Genomic DNA, 7,082 nt, shown 5'->3' on the forward strand with positions numbered 1-7,082 from the left:
ACCAGGCCGGCAGGGGTGGGGGGCAGTTAGGAGTGACCAGGCCGGCAGGGAGGGGGCAGTTGGGGGAAATCTGGCCAGTAGCGGAGGGCAGTTAGGGGCGACCAGGCAGGCAGGCAGATGAGCTATTAGGAGCCAGTGGTCCAGGATTGTGAGAAGGATGTCTGACCACCGGCAGTCCCACGAGGGGTTCCGGATTGGAGAGGGTGCAGGCCAGGCTGAGGGGACCCTCCCGCTCCCATTCATAAATTTTGTGCACTGGGCCTCTAGTATAATATATGCATTATGAGAGTCCCAGAAGGAGAAGAGAGAGATAAAAGGGCAGAAAAGTTATTAAAATAAATAATGACAAACCCCTCCAAACCTAGAGAAAAAAAGAATGTTCAGATTCATAATGCCTAAGAAATTCCAAATATGAGAAAACCAAAGTAGTCTACATGAAGACACATAATAAAATTGTTCAAAGACAAAGGCAAAAAGAATATTTTGATAATAGCAAGAGAAAAGACTCATCATGTGGAACACTAGCAGATTTCTCAGTATAAACCTTGCAGTTCAGAAGAGAATGGAAAAATATATGTAGAAAGGAAAAGGAGAAAAGAATCAAAGAACATTACTACAAAACCAACAAAACATAGAAAGGCAGGGAAAAAAAAACACAGGAAAAGAAGAAAAAAGACCAAATAAATTGGCAAAATGCCAATAGTATACCTTCCTTATTGATAACTTTAAACACAAATGGATTAAACTCCCCAGTAGAATTTTTTGAAATGTCTAAAAGACCCAACTATATGCTATTTTCAAGTGATTCTCTTTAGATTAAGGACACACAAACTTAGTGAATGTTTGGAGTTAGTAAAGCTATTGTGAATTATGCATATGCGACAAATTTGGTTTGAGACTTGTTGAAATATAGTTTCCAATAAATAATTGAGATTATATATATATATATATATATATATATATATATATATATATATACATATTGGTAAAACACTACTTAGTGAGACACAAATAAACAGAAATTAACATACTCAACAGGAGAGATCTTGATACAACAACATTGTTATTTTCTTTTGTCAGAAGTAATATTTTTAATTTAAAAGAATCTAATATATGCATATACATGTTAAGATATATTTAAAATTGGTTTGTGTTTTTACCAATGTATTTGAACATTCTAAAACACTGGGATGTTCAGTAATCTGCAGTCCAACGCATAGGTTAAAGAAAGCAGAACTATCCATTTAATGGCCTCCTTCTGAAGAGAGCATAACATTATTCTTTTGTTCTTGCTTGCAAGTTAAAATACCTGAAAACTCACTGTTTAATATAAAATTCTTTCTCAGATTTGTGGTGAAACTCACAACCATTTTATGTGTGTTGTTATTGTTCTCAGTCAAATCCCATGGAAGAAAGTATACTTCTTCTGGACATAGTCTAAAGAATATCCCTCAATATATTGAATTCATCTCCACAAGAAAAAATAAGTATATTTTTATTGGAAGTCAAAAGTAAAATCTGAAATGAATTAAAGAATCATATCTGCTTACCTAATAATTGAATCCAGCTAGCTAGCTAGCTTTCAATCTACCAACTATCTACATTTTTATTTGTCTAGGTGCCTGAATGTCATACATTTGTGAGATTTACAGGGTGAATAATTTCAGAGACTGAGTTCTAAGTCTCATTTTGAGTGTTTAGCAAGGTGGGGAGTGGATAGGAAAACTATCCCATCTTCTCTGTTCCTATATATCATCATTAGAAATCTTCTTTCAATTGCAAAGTACAAACAAGGCAAAGGGTTAGGCTCTTTTAAAAAATTATTCGTCATTGTTTTTCTGATTGTACCTAGATTTTCCCTGGACAATTTTTGCTATGGCTGAGTTGTTAAGAAACAATGCACCTGATTAAGAGGCACTATAATTTAATGGTTAAACCAATACATGGTCTGAAAACAGAAGTGAGTACTAGTATCGCCTGGGTAAACATGAGCAATTTATTTAATCGCTCTGAATGCCCTGATTGAGTCATTTACAATGGAGATAATCACATTAAGCACCTCATAGAGTTGTGTGAATTAAATAAGACAAATTGTGCAGTGTTTAGCACAGATCCAGGCACAAAATACAAGCTGAATACAAATTAGCTGGCATTATTCTCCCCTGCATCCTGGGGAATATATCTTTCTTTAACTTCCAATGCTGAGGAAGCAGGAGTATGTAAAACATCTGAGTGGGGACAGAGACTGCATACGAGTTGTCTGCAGGTTCATTGGCATTTTGTTAATTTCCTATGGCCGCTGTAAAAAAATTCCACAAATTTGGTGGATTAAAAAAATATATATATTTGTTCTTTTGCAGTTACGGAGGTCAGCTGTCTTAAATCAGTTTCTCTAGGTCAATTTCCAGATGTCAACAGAGCTATATTCCCTCTAGAAACTATACAGGAGAATCCATTCCCTGCTCTTCCAACTTCTGGTGGCTATTGGCATCCTAGCCCTGTGGCTGCCTCATTCCAATCACTGCTTCCATGGCCCTCTCCTCTTCTGCGTGAAATCTTCCTCTACCTCACTTTTGATGACTTTTGAAAAAGAGCTCAAGATTCTTAACTTAATCACATCCACAAAATACCTTTAAACATTCCCAGATCTAGGGATTGGATCCCGGATATCCTTGGGGACAGCGGGTCAGCCTACTACGAGCATCGTACTCTCCAGCTAATTATATCTGGACTGCCACTCCCTCTTTATCAGGTAACTGGCCAAAATAAGATTTTGTGGTTTAATATCTGTCACGCATATGTAACCTATTAAATGCTATGAGTTGATTTTCCTCAAGATTTTAATCAGAGGTTGTGGGGTCTGGATTCAAACTGTCTGGGCTCCAAACTTGGCTCCTCCATATACTAGGTGAGTGACATTGGGAATTTTACTTAAGCCTTCTGTGTTAGAACTTCCTCATTTACAAATGGAAATAATAATAATTTCATGAATTTGATGTGGAGGTCAAAATAAATCACACATGTGAAATGCATGCAATTATACTTAGCACATTACTAAAGGATAGATGTCATTCTTTTTATGTTAATGTTTTGTTATTAAACACAGTTGCATATAAGCTGTATTTTTCAATTAACGATGACAAACATAGTTATCATTCAGGAGGGAATCTGACCTAAATTTTATAATTATGTTAGACTAAAAAGAAAAAGGAAGAAGCTGAACGATAGCAGAGTTATGTGCTCTCTCCCTATGGTTTCCATCTTTTATCCTTAAACTCAGCAGCAGATGGAAACATACTTGAAATTTCAAATGAGCCCAATGTCACTACTGACAAGCTCATGAAAATGGTTTATGGAATGCACTAAAAAAATCTTAACAGTCACATTTTGGAAACTATTGTAATTAGCAGCAATGGAATTTACTAGTCTAAAATGTGCAAACAAATTTTCATCTATATATTACACATTAATTTTATAATGAAAAGTATTATCATTTTTCTTACATTTCATATATATATACATATATAACATTTTTTCTAAGAATGGTTTCAAAGTGTTTATTCATTTATTTATATTTATTTTTAAATTACATTTAAATTAGATGATCATATAGGTTTCTGTGATACATGATCTATATATTTCAAAGTATTTATTGAGTGCATATTTATTGGAGGTTGTTGGTGGCATTACAGGTGCAATGTACTAATAATAATACATGATGGCTTCTTAATTCCTGAGAGGTCCTAATTTAATGTCAGAATTTCAATATCAAAAAACTTCACTATATGATAGTATATAAAAACCATGTACTGATAATAATTAAAACTAATAATTGCACATTTGTATATGGATTACCACATGCACTCCAATATGTGATCTTCAAAAACATTTTCCCATGATTGCAAAGCTAGGTTTAAAAAAAAAACTCACAAAAAATGAATCTAAGTCCCTTGACTCAAACTACTATGCTTTGCTTCTCTCAAAGGTTCAGAGTACAAGAGCTAGAGAATTTCAGAGAAGAATGTTCCTTACCTTCTAAGAATTACAAAAGAGGATTCATTGAAATGGCTAAATTTTAACCTAATCTTGATACATTTTAGATGAAAGCCAGAGATGGTGTTAGTATTTTAAAGGGAGCAAGCATCACCAAAGTTTAATGAAAAAAGGTGAAAGATGGAACTGGAAAATATCAAGTTGATAAATAAAATCCTTGTAATGGAATATGAGAGATAAAACTGATATCAAATTGGTGAAAGACTAAAAAAATGCAGATTTTAATAGGCAGATAATAGAGAATTAAAGTTTCTGGGTAGAAGAATCATATGCTGCAAATTCTGTAAAAGAAGAATAAAGGCAGATCAGAATACAGGATGGATAGAGGGTGCAATGAAAATTATTGATGTGGCTTGAGTGGGCACACTGCAGACCTTTACTAGAGCCATAGCAGACTGAAAGAAAAAGAAGTAAAGAGTGAGAGAAAAGCAACTAAAAAGAATGTGTTGATTTATTAGAAAAAAAGGATAATAGCATTTTTAGCTGCCTACTAAATAATGATTAGTATTTTAGTTGCACTGCATTAGTACATTAACATGTTAATTTAGTAGTATTTATTTTATTATTATTTTTTTAAAAAGCTTTACCCAATGATATTTTTCCATTGATTTTTAGAGATAGTGTAAGGGAGGGGGAGAGACAGAGATAAAAATTAAACATTAATGTGAGAGAGACACATAGACTGGTTGCTTCCCACATGCACCCCAAATCGAGCTGCAATGGAGATATGTGTCCTTGACTGACTGGAATGGAACCTGGGACCCTTTAGTCCTCGGGCTGATGCTCTATCCACTGAGCCAAACCAGCAAAAGCAATTTATTAGTATTTAAAAGCATCTATGAGTAAATATTATTACATCTTTTAACTGATTATATGGTTGGTATTAGATAAGGATAGACTCAGTTACTGAATAATTTAATCAAGGCCAAACAGAAATAAATGCAGAACAAGAAAAAAACAAAACAGAGGTAGCTATATTGGCTCTCAGCATATGGTACAAGGAAAAGGGAAGAATATAATAATAGCTCAAAATTCAAGCGTGTATAGTTTTGTTTGTTTGTTTTTTAAATAATAGGCTTAAGAATTATTTTAAGCTTTAGAATTTGAGCATTGATATCTCAACTTTACATCTTACTAGTTGTTAATTCGGACAACTTGTTTAATTTCTCTGAGATTCATATGTGCCTTGTAAAAGAGTGTTAGTAATCACAAGTTAACAATTTTTGTAATAGTTAAATGATATATTTGCTTGTTTTCATAGTGCCTAGTATTAGCTTAGGCTCAACAAAGGGAAGTTATAATGATTTTTGCAGGTTGGGGTGATATTAAATACTATTTTGTCACCTTGAACATTAAAATGTGTTAGGACATATGAGTATGAATGTTTGGAAAGCTGGTGGGAGTGTGAGACTGAAGTAATAAACCAGTTTTATCTACACGCAATTGAAATCAAAGGATGCACATCTTATGGAAAATGATTACAAGAGATAATTAGAGGGTAAAATGAATTGGAGTGTTCCTATACTAACTAAAGGGGATAAGAAGCTTATAAAAAAAATCAGGCAGCATGATTTAATAGAACAAAAGAAGAGAGTTGTATACTTCCAAAGTTTTGTTCCTTCCTTATTAAGCTCATTTACAACAGCTTTATAGAGGTGTAACTCACATCTAGTAAATTTCCTCATTTTAAGTGTAAAATTCAATAAGTTTTAAAAAATCTATATAGGCATGTTCACACCATGAAAAGCAATATATACAACATTTCCATCTTCCAAAAAATCTCTTCATGTCCTTTTGTACTCCCATTCCAGGCAATACTGAATTTGATTTCACTCAGTACAATTTTACATTTTCCAGAATTTCATGAAAATTAAAATATTGTTTAGTTTCTTTCATTAAAAATGTTTGAGCCCTGGCTGTTATGGCTCAGTGGTTAAGAATCGCCCCATAGTCCAAAATGTTGCTGGTTTGATTCATGGTCAGGGCATATGCCTGGGTTGTGGGCGCAATCCCCTGTTTCTTTCTCTCTCCCTTCCTCTCTCTAAAAATCAATTTAAAAAATTTTTAAAAAAGAAAATGTTTGAAATTCATCCATATTATTGCATGTAAAGTAGTCTGTTCCTTTTTATTGCTAGATAGTATTTGAGTGGATATATCACAATTTGTTTATCCATTTACCAGTTGGTGGTCATTTGTTTCATTTTTGACATTTATAAATTATTCTGCTATAAATATTCACATGCATGCCTTGCAATCAGCACATATTTTATTCATTTACTTGCACAGCTACCTAGAAGTGGAGTTACTGAATCATATAGTGTCATAATGCAGTTTTGATTTAACTATATAAGAAACTGCTAAATAGTCTTTCAAAGTTGCTTTCATATTTAGAATTTTCACCAGCAACATGTAAGTTTATTTGCTCTTTATCCATGCTAGCATTTGGTGTTGTCAGTTTTATTTTATTCATTCTGTTTGAGTGTAATGATATCCAATAATATTTATTTTTCATGTTGATTAATGATGTTGAGTATAACCTCTTTTGTGCATAACTTATTTTGTTAAGTGTCTATTAAAATCTCTTGAAAGACACTAATTATTGAGTTGTAAGAATTAACTAAATACTAATATTTACTCAGATATCATTTATTGGAAATATTTTCCTAGAGTTTGACGATTGCTTTTCATTTCTTTAACCATGCCTTTCAAAGAGCAATTGTCTTAAATTTTGTTGTGATCCATTTATAATTTTTTTATAGTTTGTGATTTTTGTGTTATCCAAAAAAATTTTTCCCTAAACCAAAGTCACCTTATTAATTTAACATCTTTTTAAAAATCTATTTTTCAGGTTGGAAAATATCTATTGATCTAACTTCAAGTCCTGTGATTATTTTTATACCATCTTAAGTGTGCTTTTAAGATCATAGAGTACATTTTTCATTTCAGTTATTTCAAATTTAGCTTACTATCTCGTTATTTTTTTATAATTTCTAGTTCCCTATTGTGATTCCTTATCTTTTTATCATTAA

Source organism: Myotis lucifugus, unplaced genomic scaffold (genome assembly GCF_000147115.1).
Source record: "Myotis lucifugus unplaced genomic scaffold, Myoluc2.0 scaffold_71, whole genome shotgun sequence".
NCBI classification, from domain to species: domain Eukaryota; kingdom Metazoa; phylum Chordata; class Mammalia; order Chiroptera; family Vespertilionidae; genus Myotis; species Myotis lucifugus.